This window comes from Rhinolophus hipposideros (genome assembly GCF_964194185.1).
Source record: "Rhinolophus hipposideros genome assembly, chromosome: 22".
NCBI lineage: Eukaryota > Metazoa > Chordata > Mammalia > Chiroptera > Rhinolophidae > Rhinolophus > Rhinolophus hipposideros.
Genome location: NC_138068.1, coordinates 80303 through 93953, shown reverse-complemented (window position 1 = coordinate 93953; position 13651 = coordinate 80303). Strand labels below are relative to the sequence as shown.

General features: G+C 53.2%; 1 protein-coding gene across 3 annotated transcripts in view; it reads left to right on the top strand.

Annotated features, from left to right (window-relative positions):
• The window catches only part of MYT1 (myelin transcription factor 1), a 56684-nt gene that overhangs the window by 7377 nt on the left and 35656 nt on the right, over positions 1 to 13651 (top strand). For all 3 annotated transcript variants that reach the window (XM_081034559.1, XM_081034557.1, XM_081034558.1), the window contains exon 2: positions 8432 to 8529. The gene's annotated coding sequence lies outside the window, so the exon portion shown is untranslated. The remainder of the gene's footprint in view (positions 1 to 8431; positions 8530 to 13651) is intronic.

The window sequence follows — 13651 nt, the reverse complement described above, 5'->3', positions numbered from 1 at the left end:
GAACACCTTCTCCCCCGTCAGGCTGGGACCCTCCCTCCCCTGCTGACAGACTCAGTGACAGGCCGCCTGGAGAGCCATCCTGTGATTTGGTTTGGAAAGTCATTATTATTGCCGAGCAGTTTAGCTGTGGTTTTTACAGTGTTGAGAAAGGTTCAAAGAAATAATAATAATCATATAAGAAAGACTGCACAGTAACTGCCTGCAACATGCTATTTGCATTTTTAAGGAAACACTTCTTTGAGACAGCCTGGGTGGAAGGTCAGTATTTGCATATAAATGGAAAAGAAAGTTGGAAGTTACATCTGTATTATTTTCTCAGCGGAGAGCTGCTGTTGGAGCCGTAAAGGACAGAGCTTGCATTTGGCTTTTATTGAAGAGAGAAAGTACCAGCCAGGCTGATTTAGGAACAAAATAATGAGAGAAATGTGCAAAGCTATAGAATTGCCAGTTCCCCCTGCCCCCACCTCTCTCTTTTCTCGTTTTCACCTAAACTCAGCAAAAGCAGGTCTGTCTTTGCTCCACTCAGCAAGTCTTCGTTTTACTCCTCACTGAATTCCAGATTAAAAAAAAAAAAAAGGAAAGAAAAAGAGCAAAACGTGCCTTCCTTTGCCCCTGGGACCAGTTTGCGTTTCTTTCCAAAAGCTGGTCAATGGGTGGGATACCAGTGCTGCCCGAGACCCCTGAAACCCAGGAAGGCAAATCCCCACAGCCGCTGTGGGGCATGGGGGCCGGGCTGGAGGGCACCAGGTCCGGGAGCTCCTGGCCTGCAGGAGAATCTGGGGATGCATGTGGGATCTTGAGTGTGCCCCACCTCCCCTGCAGCCCCTGCCTGGGACCTGCCATGTCCAGGGCACAGGTGCCACTTCCGTTTGGACTGTGGCCATCAGACTCTCCTGAGGGCAGCGCCACGCAGGACGTCCCCCCCCCAGGTGAAGCCACGTCCCGGGGGAAGCCAAGGATAGCTGGCTAGCGCCGGCTATGGCTGACCCTGGGCTTCCAGGAACAGTCCTGGGACTGTGCAAGGTGAGGATCTGCAGCCAGAGGGGCCTGCGACCTCCACTGACCTCCCTTGCCGAAATCGCACCTCCATGTCCCATTATATTTCAAAATATTTTTTGAAACAATCTCAAGCTTACAGAAATGTTTCAAATACAGGACAAAACTGCTTTTCCTGAAGCACTTGCGGGTCCATTTGCCAAGGCTGTGCCCGAAACCCAGAACGCTTGTTTGGGTGTTTGCTCCAGAACCACCCTCACCAGCTCTGTCGTCTGGTCCTTGGCGGCGTTCAGTCTCCTCAAGTCCTGGCCGTCCGTTTTTGTAGAACCTCAGTTTGGGTTTGTCGGCTGTCCCTGTGACTGGACCCAGGTGTGAGGTCACTGGGTTGGATGGTGGCAGCCCGCAGCTCTGGCTGCAAAGATACTCCCTTCGCCAGCAGTAAACACGTGGGGGAGATGCTGTGAAACCACCTCGTTTTCCATCAAACTGCTGGTTCATTCCTCGTTGCTGATATCTGTGAGGATGTGATTTACTTAATCCAGGGGTTATAGTCATGATTTTGATGTTCAGATTGTCCCTGCTGACCTTTGAAAGCTGCCAAAGCTGGCTCCGTGCCCTTCTGACGCATCTCACACATCAAATGCTCCCTTGCTCTCCCCACAGCCACACACTTGGGCTGCTCCTCTGTGGGGACTTGGTACTGGGCGTGCCCTTGCCTCTCAGGGAACGTGCTCACAAACGTGCATATGTACACCAACGTCTGTATTTATTTCTCAATTTCTATACATTGAAACCTCAAGTTCACACTGAAACCTCTGATTCTAAAGCCCCAATCAGGCATATCCTAGATCTCTCCCTTTCTGTATGTATGACTTCTTCCCCAACAGTGAGAAACCTGGTACATCCCCCTTGTATATTTACTTATTGGCTCCACCTCCTTTCCTCCACCCAGGTGCTGACAGCCCTGGCGGCCCCTCCTCCCCCTGCTGGGCCCACACCTATTCTTCATGGGCTGCCCTCATTCCACTCTACGCCAGGCGTTCGTGGGGACACCTTCTCCCCCCGCTTGGGGTCTGGCACTAGGGTGACCCACTGGCCCGGACTGTGGGGTTCACAGGATGTGGGACAGGACAGACCCAGCTGGGGCACGCCCTGGGCACTGGGTTCTGGACTCTTGATCCATCACAGCAAACTGCCTCCTTCCTAGCACTGAGCCTCATCCTTACTCATTGATTCCCACTGCTGGCCACGCGCCGTGTTTCCCTGAAAATAAGCCCTAGCTGGACAATCAGCTTTAATGAATCTTTTGGAGCAAAAATTAATATAAAGCCTGGTATTATATTATATTATATTATATTATATTATATTATATTATATTATATTATAATTAAAGACCCGGCCTTCTAGTAAAATAAGACCAGGTCTTATATTAATTTTTGTTCCAAGAGATGCATTAGAGCTGATTGTCCAGCTAGGTCTTATTTTTGGGGAAACAGGGTGTCTGGACTCGGATTCTTTGGTACCATTTTGTGTTCCTTGTTGATAATTATCCCCGCCCCTCCCCTGACTTACTTTGTGCCCTGTGGGCGGGTTTGAATAGTTTCTCTGGAGTGTTTTTATTCTGTTTCCCTTGATTGACATTTTGTCCCATGTTGATTTTCAGCCCTGTGGCTTTGGAGGTCTTGCTTCGCTGATGCCACTGCAATGACACCTTTCCTTTGTAACCTTTACCTGTGTAAACTTTTAGGACTCTCTCGCATTCCTGGTGTCTCAGAGCTGTGAAGAGGGTCTTTTTTGCATTTACTGCACTGGGCACATAATGGCCCTTTAAATGTAAAAATACAACTTTCTTTATTTCTGGGAAATCACTTCTCCTTGTTTATCCATACTTTTCCTCTTGTTTTCTTGGTTCTCTCTTTTTGGAACTCGGGAGTCAGATGTTAGCTCCTCCTGAGTTTTTTTTCCTTATTTCCTATCTCTGTGGTTTTCTTGTTCACTTTCTAGTGTATTTCTTTGACTCTACCCCCCAACTCTTCTATTGTATTTTTAATTTCAGTTTTATATTTTATTTCTAAATCGGACAAGAAAGATGTGAGGGTTTTGTCCTCCCAGATAACTCCCATGCCAACCTCCACTGCCCGCCACATCTGTTCTATCATTTATCACCAGCTCTGTCCTCACTCCTGCCCACCACTGTCCAAAAGCAGCCCGCCAGGGCCTCCCGAAGAGTCCCCAGACAAGACCTCACTGACCAGGCCCTGGCCTTGGGGTTCACAGGGCACGGCAGGAGGCCGTTCACTCTTGTTGGGCGGCTCCTGTTGTCCGGAAATGACTGTTGGACAAGGGCACCCTCTGGACAGTTCTCCTGAAGCGACCCAGATGCCCCTCCTGTTGCAGGTGCCTCACCACCCGTGCTCCAGTTCCTGGGTGGCTGGCTCTGGCAGGAGCAGCCTCTGGGATGAGCAGGACACTGCAGAGGCATCTGACCTGCAGGCCTCTCCCCTCTTTCGAGCTGGATGTGGCCACTGTTCCTCCCGGAACTGAGCGTCCGCAGTGACACCATATGGGAGCACGCCGCGACACCCTCACACTTAGGTCCCTTGTGTGTACCACTGACTTAAGAACAGTTTTATTGAAATATAATTTATCCATCAGAAGGACACATTTCAGTGGTGCCACATATTATAGAGCTGTGCGTCTGTCACCACAATCTAATTTCAAAGCACTTTCGTCACCCCTCCCTCAGCCCCGCAGCCCCCGGTGCACTTCCTGTCAGTCTATTTGCTGTTCTAGACGGTCCATAAATATGGGACTGGTCCATCTGCCTTCTTTCACTGAGCGTGACGTTTCTGAGGTCCCCTCACATTGAATCGTGTAGGAGCGCTGTAATACTTTTATTGCCAAAAACAGGTCAGTTGTATTTTGTGCCAAACTTTCAGCCCCTGCTGGGCATTTAGGTTCTGCCCGTTTTGGCCGGTAGAAATAAAGCTGCGATAATAGCAGTTGTTGGGTCGTGTGGTCAGTCTGTTTCCTATCTGGGGCGATGCCAGACTGTTTTCCAGGGTAGGTGTGCCATTTTGCTTTCCCATCAGCTGTGTGTGAGGGTTCCAGTGTCTCCACATTCTCTGCAACACTTGTTATTGTTTGTTTCTTTTAAAGAATTACAGCCACTTCAGCACGTGTGTGTTGTGGTTTTGATTTACATTTCCCTGGTGACGAGATGTGCAGCACCTTTCATTGTGCCATGAATATGTGGTCTTTGCAGAAACGTCTATTCAGACCCCTTTGTCCATGTTAAAAATGGGTTGTCTTGTTATGGGGCCCTAAGAATGTTTTGTGAGTCTCAACACCAGTCCCTTATCAGATACAGGACTTGCAAATATTTTCTCCTAATCTATGGGTTGTGTTTCACCTTATTGATGGTGTTTTATGTATATAATTTAAAATTTTGATACGGTTCAGTTTATCCATTTTTTCTTTTATTGCTTGTGCTTTTGGTGACATATCTAAGAAACCATCACCTAACTCAGGGTCAGGAAGATTTACTCCTATGTTTTCTAAGAGTCTTAACTCTCATATTTTTTATTATTATGTTTTTAAATATTTTTAGTTTTTCTAATGAAGTCCACTTTTATTTTTCTTTTGTTGTTTATGCTTTTGTGTCATATATATTTTTTTGGGGGGGAATATTGGGGAAGAGTGAGTTTTTTCAGGACCCATCAGTCATTGTCCTGCAATCTAGCTGTGGAAGGCGTAGCCCAGCTCCAAGTCTAGTCGCCGTTTTCAATCTTTAGTTGCAGAAGGCTCAGCCCATCATTCCATGTGGGAATTGAGCCGGCAACCTTGTTGCTGACATGCGCTCTCACCAGCTGGGCCATCTGGCTGCCCCATAGCTCTCACACTTACATGTGAGATCCATTGTGTTAATTTTTGTGTGTGGTGTGAGAGGGGTACAACTTTGTTGTTTTGACTATTCTGTGTTCCTTGAAATGTCATTTTAGAATAGGTTTGTCATCTTTTACAAACAAGACAAAACAGCTGGAGAGGCAGAAGTGGTCAGATTCCGGTGAGACTCACAGTGGCATGACCTGAGACAATCCTGTGTCTGGGCTCCAGGTGGCTGAGACAAGGGAGGAAAGCTCGAGTCCTGTGAGAAGCAGACCTGCCAAGCAGGGACGTGAATCAGAAGAGGCGTCTGTGGGATGGTGGGTGGCACAGAAGGAGCCTGGGCTCTGGGGGATGCCTGTTATGGTGGAGGCCATTGGGAGTGGGGAGTGAAAGTAGAGGCAGCAAGCTAGGGTCCCTTAAGAAATATGGTTATCGGGGCCGGCCCGGTGGCTCAGGGGGTTAGCGCTCCGTGCTCCTAACTCTGAAGGCCGCCGGTTCGATTCCCACATGGGCCAGTGGGCTCTCAGCCACAAGGTTGCCAGTTCAATTCCTCAAGTCCTGCAAGGGATGGTGGGCAGTGCCCCCTGCAACTAAGATTGAGCACGGCACCTTGAGCTGAGCTCCCAGATGGCTCAGTTGGTTGGAATGTGTCCTCTCAACCACAAGGTTGCTGGTTCGACTCCTGCAAGGGATGGTGGGCTGTGCCCCCTGAGGCTGTCAGTGGCAACAGGACCTGGAGCTGAGCTGCGCCCTCCACAACTAAGACTGAAAGGACAACTTGAAGCTGAACAGCTCCCTCTGCAACTAAGATTGAAAGGGCAACTTGACTTTGAAAAATGTCCTGGAAGTACACACTGTTCCCCAATAAAGTCTTGTTCCCCTTCCCCAATAAAAAAAAAAATCTAAAAAAAAAATATGGTTATGATGGTGGAGAGGTTGTGGGGTTGGGTGGGCTCCACACAGATGGTGTTTTAAACGTGGATGCCTGCAGCTCGTTGGAGAGCCACAAAACCCCAGGAAGAGTCCAGTTGAGAGGAACATGGGGAATGGTAGATGCCCCTGGGACCCTTTAGTCAGAAGTAGGAAGGAAGGGGTATCAAGCCTGAATAGGAGAGGTTGGCTTAGCCAGGATGTAAGACCCCCCTCCCTCTGTGGGGACAGGGGTGACAGGGAGGGCTGGGTTGAGGGGCTCTGGGTCTCAGCCTTGCTGAGCTGCTCCTGGGTCTGCAGTGCTGCCCCAGGGGAGGCAGGCTCGATAGGAGAGGGATAGCCTGGGCCTTCAGGAGACGCCCCTCCCCTGGACCCGCATTGCTTTTCAGAACTTGTCTGCATGCCAGAGTCTTGTAAAAGAGAGTTTTGGGCCTCTGAGGGGACAGGTGGGTCAGGGCCTGCACCCCTGTCTACACCACTTGCTCCCAAGCAGTTTTTTGCGGTTTGAGTCCATGAGCAGGGATTCAGATGAACTCGTGAGAGACCTAAGAGCCCAAAGAAAGGACTCGTCTCCAGGAAAATGTCCCCCTCACTTCAGAGTGCTGTTATAAAAACGACGTCCTTGCACACCCGCTGTGCTCTGGGAGCTGAGCGGACACTGTCCCCACCTACTCTAAGTCTTCCCTTGCACTTCCTGCTGAAGAAGGTGGCAGGTGGGTCGGGGTGAGAGTAGCTCTGCCCCCCCGCCCGCCCCCCAGGCAGCACGCAGTGGCAGCGTGACTCCTGGAAGGGGCATCTTGATTGGACGCCCAGCCTGGGGAATCGGCACTTGTTTTTGTGTGTGGGGGCTTCATGTGCTCCCTCTGTGCAAGCCGGGTGTGGCCTGTTCCCCAGCGGGGGGGTGAAGCACTCGTGGTGACCACAGTTTGCTGCCAAAAAGGAAAAGGGAGGACTCACCTCCAGGTAGAGCCGGGCCCGTGTCAACGAGGGTCTGGTCTCGCTTGACGTCGTTCGGCACCCAGAGGCTTGAGCTCAGTTGCCAAGTACGTGGGGGAGGCAGGAGGGGTCTTTGAGGAGATGATGCTCTTAGGGCCCAGCAGCGGTAGGGAGCCCAGGGCATGGTGGGGTCCACAGGGGCGAGAGCCCTGTGAGTGCATTGTCACCCATTGCCCAGAGGCCCCTCCACTGGGCTTCCCTGGGAAGCAGGAGAGACTGTGAAGAGAAAGGGTTAAGGCGTCGCAGAGGTGGAGGGGCTTCAGGGCACCCTGCTGGGGAGGCAGGCAGTCCTGCTGGTGGCACAGATCCCAGGACCTTAGGTACCTCCCTCCAGTTGTCACTGACACATGCCATAGTTACGTCACGTGGTTACATATGTCACTGTGACAAGAAAGCCACTTGAGCCTTGCAAACCAGCCCAGTGCACAGGTTTCTGTGGTGTCTTCTCTCCACGGAGGCGCCTGTGAGAAGTTAACCCCATGTGCTTTGCAGCTGGGGGTCTTCCAGCCTCTGCTGTCACCACTGTCACCATCCAGCAACACAGCTCTCACCTGTGCCTTCCTCCATCCCTCCTTGCAGCCTTGGCCTTGTGAGCTGTGACCCCCCCCCCCAGTGCTACCCCCACATAGGTTTGGAAATTTGAATACTCAGTGGGCCTGGCCCCACTGAGAGCTGATGACCGGTGGGGACAGAAGCCAGAAGAGTCCAACAGCTCACAGCTCCCTAGTGCAGGCCGGTCCTCACAGGGTTCCACAGTGCAGTGGGGGAGGTGCTCAGTAGGTACCAAACTGCTTCTTTGAAGACCTTGCATTTGGCATCTCCTTGACAACCGGTCTGCTTCTCTGTGGTTGTGCCCTGGAGGTCACAGAAGGTCTTTAAGGGCTTGGAGGCAATTCCAGACAGAGGCGCTGTGGCTGTGGAGCCCCAGGGCTGCCTGGGGCAGGAGTGGTGGAATTCTAGAAACACAACCTTTGGGAATGCATGTCCAAAACGAGGGGAAGGAAGATAAGGGCCTAAAACTGTGCCTGACCTGGCCCTCAGCACAGTGCAAATCACTTCCAAGGAAAAGCAGAGAACTGAGTGCGGGAATTTTCATTTCCTGTTTTTATTGTTGGTTACTTAATGACCTTCCTGCTAACGCTGCGGTGGTAGAGAGATGGTTGTCATGGAAACGGGGAGTGCCGAGCAGGGAATAGGTACACAATGAATTTCTTTGTCGTGTCCAGCTGATGCCTTCAGCCTCTGTGTAGACATGTGAATTTATAAGAGGAACTGAATATTAACTGGAGGCCTTGCCCTGCAGAGAGGCAGAGACCCAGAGAGGAAAGGTGCTGGGAGCCAGGGCAAAGGGCAGCAGAGTGCCGGACCTAACCGGCCTGTGCCAACCCTCCCAGGCGCGGGCAGGGGCACAGCTGCCAGAGCCCCTCTGCAGGGTGCTCTTCCCCAAAGGGCTCCAGTCTCTCGTCCCTGAGCTTCCAGGGGCCAGACCTGGTGTGCCTTTCTGTGGATTCCAGAAAAGGGGGGACTGCACACCGCTGTGTAAAAGAGTGACCCATGGCTTTCAGCCTCTGCCCTCCGGCTGTGTAGCTGGCACTCATTACGTTTCTTTTCTGACCCTCAGAAAATGAGTTCCGGGGTGAGCTGCTGAGTCAGAGGTGGACATACGGAGACAAGGCCAGCAGCTGCAGGGCCTCGAGCCTCCTGGACGGACGCGGCAAGGTGAGCAGCTCGGAGCGCAGCCACGCCCTGGGCCCAGGTGGGCAAAGGTCCTTGTCACTGCAGACATGCAGCACAGAGCTGCCTTTTGCAGCTCCAGGCAGCATCAGTCTAGATTAGGCAAAGCACAGGAGGGCTAGGACCATCAGTGATCTGGTCATGTTAACATTAAAAAGGGAGGGAAGCGAGTGAATGGAGTAAATCTACAGTGAGTGGAGTCTCACTCACGTCAGGTCCGTGCTCTGAGGTCAGGTCACACCAGGACCCTGACATGCCTCAGTCACTGTTGTCATTCTCCCTGCTGTGACCCGGGCAGGCTGCCAATCCCTAGGGACTCATGAGGTCTGATGACCTTGTTTATTTCCATCTCCCCAAGCGGAGGCAGATGGTGCGTGCCTGTCACTCACTGACGGTGGTGAGTCCGCCCCCCGCCCCAGCGCTGCTCCCAAACCCAGGATATCACACGCGCTTACAGCCACGCCAAACACTCTGGGCGAAGCCAGGTCCCCAGGGTCACGTGACCCTCCGAGATGGAAGTGGAGGTGACAGCGGTTGGTGGGCAGCCCTTCTCAGGTCTCAGAACCTGATCTTTCATTTTCCTGACATGCAGACGCTCACCCTGTAGGATTCAAATCGTGACCCACGGCATGGCCACCAAGATGTGACTGCCCAGGGTGCAGATGGAAGGGCTGCAGAGCTTAGGCAGCACCCTCGTTTGAGGGTGCTTGTATCTTACTCTGGAAGCCCCGCGTTTTTCTCTCTGATGTGGTGACTGGAATGTGCATTTTGGTGGGTCTGGGGAATCAGATTGCTAAGCAGCGCCACCTGTCCCCTCACTCCTGTGGGATTGTCAGTGTCCTGCCAAGCCATTCTGGGGCCTGAGGCACAGGAAAGGCCAGTGATTCCAATCCCATCTTTATTTAAATTTTTGGCATTTTGTTCATCATGGATTTTTTTGCATTAACTTTGATGTTTTAAGGTATTGCATTAAACTCTTGTTTAATCTCGATCACTGAGTTCTTGTTTCCCCCTTGAATTTGCACCTGGGTGAGTGACTCACTTGCCTTAGCCCAGCCCAGCCCTGAGCATCTAAACAGAGACCCTGAAACCGAAGTTTTGGTTGGACCCCAGTGGTGTTGTGGGTCCAGTTCCAGGGCAGCACAATAAGGCAAGTCTTCCAATAAAGTGAGTCACGTGAAATCTTCTCACAGTCAGGATGCACGTGACATTTATCCACTGAGTTTGCTGTCTTCTGTGAGTGAAGTCCACGACGCCCAAAACAGCTACAGCAGTGACATCAAAGGTCACTGACGCACATCACCACGACAACTATCAGAACAGTGAGAGTTTGAAATATTGTGAGCAGTACACAAAGTGACCAAGTGCTGCAGGAAACATGGTGCCGGAGGACTCACTGGTGCAAGGGCCACAGACCTTCCAGCTGTGAAAAGCGCAGTGTCTGCGAGGTGCAGTAAAAGGCATGCCGTACCCGATCCATGCCGGGGCGCTGGGTATTGCCTGTGTGCCGTTGCTAGAGCTGGGAGCAGGTGGGCAGGAGTGGCTGTCTCCTGTGGCTCCGGCGCGATGAGCTTAGAGTGTGTAGGGCCTGCCATGAACACGTCGGTGGCCACGCTCAGGTTTCCTGGCATAATCGCCCTCACAGGTGCCTCACTGGGGAGTCACGCTCCTTTAGTCTGAGCAGACGGGGACTGAGGTGCAGTTTTGAGCAGAGAAGCTGAGGTGAAGAGTGGGTCAGACCAGGAGGGAGTGTGTGCCTGTTGAAAGGGTTGCTTCCCAGGACTGCAGGGATGGGGCAGCTGGTGGCTTCTGACTGAGGATGCCGAGAAGGCCGCAGCCCAGAAGTGCTGGCGTGGACGGTGGGTCTCTCACAGCAGCAGCGGAATGGCCTGCACGGCCTTGGGCAGAGTTCTGTGGGAGGTGTCTGTCCACAGGGTCAGCCTTGCATTCAGCACCAGGCGTGTGGACAGCTCAGAGGTGGCTCAGGAAGGGCCCTTAGAAGAGATTAGCAGGGAGCGCTGGATGTGTGTCTGTGCGTGTCAGTGTGTGTGTGTGTGTGTGTGTGTGTGTGTGTGTGGTGTTTACACTTAGGAGAACAGGACTAGGCATTGATGGTAGGTCCTTAAATCTCTTCTTGACCTTGAACAATGAAACACTTGGGCCCAAATCTCAAAATATTCAATGGATGACCAGATAGATGCAATTGATGGAAAGGCTGACCGCAGGCTGCTCGGCCAGACCTTCTTCCTGCTGCCTTGCCCAGATGGTCCTGATGAGGGAGGGAGGCAGCACCGGGCGTGACCTTCCTGGTCTATCTCACCTGATGTGGTTCCTACCTCTGGGTAGGTAGGAATTCTGTTTATGTTGGAGTCTCAAGATGGCCCCACACATGGCTGCTATATCAGGGTGTCCTTATGGAGCTCTAATGTTTAATTTGGTAGTTGCATGAGCCATGCAACCCATGCAAGCATGATCCCGTGCTTGCAGATGTGAGGAGAACGCTTCCCAACAAACAAGTTAAATAATGCTCCGTGGGTGTCCTTTCTACAACCCAAGGAGGAGGCTGGCATATTCAGCTAAGGGTGGGTTGAACAATGGGTGGGATGTCAGGAGAATTTCAGACACACAGCAGGACGCCCCCAAAGTGGGGACAGAACTGTCATTGCAGGAACCATGCTGTGATGGTTGTGATGGGTGCGTGGGGGTGGTGGTGGGGTATAGCCCCAGTGGGGCTGGCCCATTTCCGGTGTGCAGGGACAATCTCAGAGGAAGGGAAGCGGGAAGCTCTGCAGGCAGCAGCTGGGCCTGGGGTGGGGGCTCCGAAGGTTTCCATGGCAACATTTGGTGGGCGAGGAAGCAAGGAACATAGTGAGTGCTGCCCTCAAGTCCCTCAGTGGAGTGTCTGCCAGTGTTGGGGACATGGCTGTCCCCAGTACATGCGGTGTGGCCATATCTGCACAAGTGAGAGGACAGAGCCAGCCCAGACTGGCTCCCTCCCCCTCTCCTCCCATCCCCTGGACAAAGGGGAGACTGGGCAGGTGCTGTTGGAGCTAAGAGGGCAGGTGGCAGCCAGTTCCCTGCCACCTCTTGTTATGTCCCCATGTCACTCTTTCCTTCTAGGCATGGCTGCCTGTGGTCTCGTGGGAACCAGCAGATGACCTCCTCCTTCCTCTCTGGGAGGAAAAGCACCTTCACTCTCCCACAGGGATTTTATAATCCATATAATCTTGTGGATTTAAAAAATTGCCCTAAGTCCATTCGAATTCTGCAGCGTTGCTCACTGTTGGAACAAATTCTAAATAAACGAAACACTAACGTGTGTCCTCCTCCAGCTCAGGGCTCAGGGGCCTGGACCCCGGCTCAGCTGCAGGCGATCAGAGACGTCTGTCCATCCGCCCACCCTTACATAGTCTGCACTGAGCAGTGACGAGGCCGTAGCACCTCACTTTCTGCAGGGGACACAGTGACCTTGAAACAGGAACAAACGAGCTTGTTTCAGACCGAGGTGGGCCGTGAGTGAAAGGAGCAGGTGCTGGCCACCCAAGCGTGCTCCTTGCTCCCAGCCTGAGTGGCCCTCTCTAAATGTCCTCTGTTTTCACTCACCCGTGGAGCCTCCTCATTCCCCCCCGCGAGGCTCCCAAGTCCGGGCTGTTCCCTGACATCCCCCTTCCCTGCAGTGAGGGACCCTTGGGCACCAGTGATAGTGCCACTTGAGCCAAGACATCCAGCAGGGGCCAGGGCTGCTGCGCAGACTCTGTTCTTTGTCCACCCCTTAGCCACCTGTGCCGACGAGGGAAGGCCTGGGCAGAACCAAGAAGAAAAGTGAGTGCAGGGAGCGGCACCCCTCCAGAGCCCGCCACAAAGCCCCTGAACTTGGGCAGAAGGAGGGCAGCCCTGGCCTCTGGGAGTAAAAGAAAAGGTTGGCGCAAAGCCTGTTGGGCGTGGTTGTGCCCTCATGAGAAACGTCTGAGTGGACATTTTCAGACACTGAAGTCCCCCCCCACACACTTTGTCCCTGGCTGTATGTTGGGTTCCGAGTGTGTTTCTCACCAGCACAGCCTGAGTCCAGACTAATCTACAGGTCTTGAGGCTGCTGACCACTTTCGTTGGCTGTTTTGGTTCCGAGTCTGGAAACGTCCTCGGGTTTGGCAGTGGTGCTCTGCAGATGCGTCTGACAGAGGCTGGTCTTTGTAGCATGTTGTCGCGGGAACCACTCATACTTAAAAAGAGCTCGTATGGTTGATGTTGACTTTAGTAAGAAACAGAAAGTGGAACAAAGCGTCTGGAGTGAGGCCACCCTTAGTGGAGGGTGGGGACACAACTGTCTCTGGTGGGCGCTGTGGCAACACGGGGTGTATCTGCCTGTGCGAATTATTGTCCACCGCATCGTTTCTCCACCGAGGACGGGGCTACTGAGGACGGACAGAGGGAAGAGATGCGTGAGGCGCCAGGGAGGGTGTGACACGCCTGTGGCAGGATGTGACCGGACTGGCACCGACTGGCGCAGACGCTGATCTGGAGGGAGCTGGGGGCCCTCAGTGAGGGCGGGGATGGAGGCGGCTGGGCTGTGACAAGGGGGCGGTTTCACCCTCAAGGCGAAAAGCCACTCACTTATTTGCGGGCTGCCCCAAAACAGGGATTTCATGAGCTTGTGCTTGGAGCAAATGAAGGGCTTTTAAAAATAAATCAGCGAAAACTTGGGAAGCGCCTCCCAGTCTTGGCACAGTGTGGTGGGGGCTGCAGGCCGCCCTGGACTCGCCCTGGGCCGCGGAGCCGGGGTGCGCGGGCGGAGGGCGCCGCTCCCGGCTCTGCCCCGAGCCTCCCGGGCAGCCAGAGGGCGGGCTGCGAACTGCTCAGGAATCGTCTCCTGCTTCCACGTTGGCGTCCTAAGTTAACAGGCTCTTACAGTCTCTCGTGATAAAGAGCTAACCTGTTTTTCCCCCGCAGTCTGGTGTTTCCCCGTTTAACACCAGGGCCACGTGCACCGAGGAGGACGCCTCACTTCCTGGTGCCGTGGGAGGTGCTGGCAGCACAGCGGCCGCGGCCAGTCGGTCTCTTGGGGGAGGGCTCCCTGCTCAAAGCCCCGCCCACGGCAAGCCCCGCCCGC